Source organism: Fukomys damarensis, unplaced genomic scaffold (assembly GCF_012274545.1).
Source record: "Fukomys damarensis isolate Sample0158 unplaced genomic scaffold, DMR_v1.0_HiC HiC_scaffold_1, whole genome shotgun sequence".
NCBI lineage: Eukaryota > Metazoa > Chordata > Mammalia > Rodentia > Bathyergidae > Fukomys > Fukomys damarensis.
This window is the reverse complement of record NW_022900913.1, coordinates 6,524,980-6,526,850: the sequence shown is the minus strand read 5'-3', so window position 1 is coordinate 6,526,850 and position 1,871 is coordinate 6,524,980. Positions and strand designations below refer to the sequence as shown.

General features: G+C 49.4%; 1 non-coding gene across 1 annotated transcript; it reads right to left on the bottom strand.

Moving 5' to 3' along the window:
* Positions 1 to 200: 200 nt before the first annotated feature.
* LOC117285536 lies at positions 201 to 270 on the bottom strand. Its single transcript, XR_004516610.1, has one exon. It is a non-coding gene; the product is annotated as a small nucleolar RNA SNORD123 (small nucleolar RNA).
* Between the last annotated feature and the right edge of the window lie 1,601 nt (positions 271 to 1,871).

Sequence of the window (1,871 nt, the reverse complement as noted above, 5' to 3'; positions counted from 1 at the left end):
CTTGAAGCCACTTGTGGCCCATAACAGTACCTCCATCTCTCCCAGGCAGTCCTTGTTGTCCTTGTCAGTCTTGCTGGTCTGGGAAGGCAACTGAGCCAGGAGGCTGAAACCCAGGCACTGGGGAGAAAGGGAAAGACAAGAGGAAGTTGGCTAGTTAGTTCAGACACAAGTGGTGCTTTGTATTTCTGAACAGAAATTGAGGTGAATCAGGAAATGGATGGCGTTTTTCAAGTCACATGAATCAGCGCCCCAAAATTCATCATTTTCACCCAGTGTTTCCTTGGCTTCCTCATTCTTGTGTCATGTGCATGGCTCACCTGATGCAGGTTATGAGAGCTATGTTCTTATTTTGCAGAGAACTAAGATACATTCTTGTTAAGAAATGATCACCTTTAACTTTGCAATGTGGTGAGAGTTTAGTGGCAAAGGACTTTTGAAAACAAAAAGTGCAAATCTTAGAAAAAAACACCTGTGGATACTTTAAAATAGTTGTAGGTATGTATAGCGGACCTGTTAGGTGCTGGGCCCTAGGTGTTTTACACTGAATGTTTACATTACAGCTGGCATTAGGCTGGATAATTTTAAACTCAGGATGAAGACACTAGCTCAGAAAACTAAAAAACACTATCTCCAGGTGGAAGGCAAACTCATTCCCTCATTATAGGTCCATTTCACTTTAAAGTGGTCTAAATTATAATTTGGCTTCTTTCCCTGCTTATTAGCAACTTATTTTTAATTATCACTAAAATTTACTTAGTGATGATGATTCAGTGGAGCTTGTAAACAGCAAAATTGAACTCTGTCTCCTCCCCAGATTCACACAAAATTACTTAGTTTATGGATTTAAATATGTTAGTAGCCCTTTGTATTCTGGCGTACCTTAGTTTTACTTTCCAGGGCTTAACTCTACATGCCAAGGCTGTTTCTGAAAATAATTTTTGAAGTATCAACTGTCTTTTACAGCCGTGAGGCAGGGACAGGATTAGCTAAACACATCTGGGCCTTAACTGCCACGTGTCTATTAAGGGTCTGGCCCAAGGCAAAGTCTCCTCTCCCTGAGCCGCCTGGAGCCAGCCAAGCCCTGGCCAGCCTCCTCTTCCGGGGAGGTCCAGGCCTCTGTGCTTCGTGGCAAGAGGAGGGAGGGAGAGTCTGGAACGGAGCTGGCGCTGCACGCCACACATGGACAGAAGGGAGAGTGGGGCAGCTTTATCCTCGAGCCCAGAAGCCAGGCGCTCTGCCACACAACCCAGGGAGGACAGTTTCCTAAGAGGCCGGGCCACAGTCCCACCCCAAAGCCTTAAAGGAAATCAATCTCAGGAGGCTGCTAGTCCCCAGGGCCTCCGGGACTCAGACTAGGCATTTGGAGATGGAAAAAGTTTCCACGGCAGCCTTCAGAATAGTTTCACTTAATTCTTTTAATAAAAAACAAAACAAAACAAGAACCCCACAGACCATTAAGGCAGGTTGGTGTCAATTCATGCTATCACCCTTCTCTGGCCTGTGTGCCCTGTGTGAGCTGGGACCTCCCAGGCAGGACTCCTTCAGGGATCCGGGGGACCCTGCGCAGAGGGTGAGTGGCCACCCGGGCTCCCTGAGGTCAGGGTTAGGAGCGTTTCCTTACGGATGGGCGCTTTAAGGCCACTCTCTGAGGCTGGAATGGACGGAAAAAGAAGCCCGCGAACTGCCTTCCACCCGCATCCAAAGAGGAAGGGTCCGAGTCCGCACCAAGCAGCTCCGGAGCCGCTCCGTCCTCCAGTCACCAACTTTGCACCCTCGTCCTCACCAAGAGCGAGTGTGGAGCGGTGCGACGCGGACTGTCCGCCCCAGAGGGGGACGGCGGCCGCTGCCCACCGGCGGCCCCGCTGCTGAGG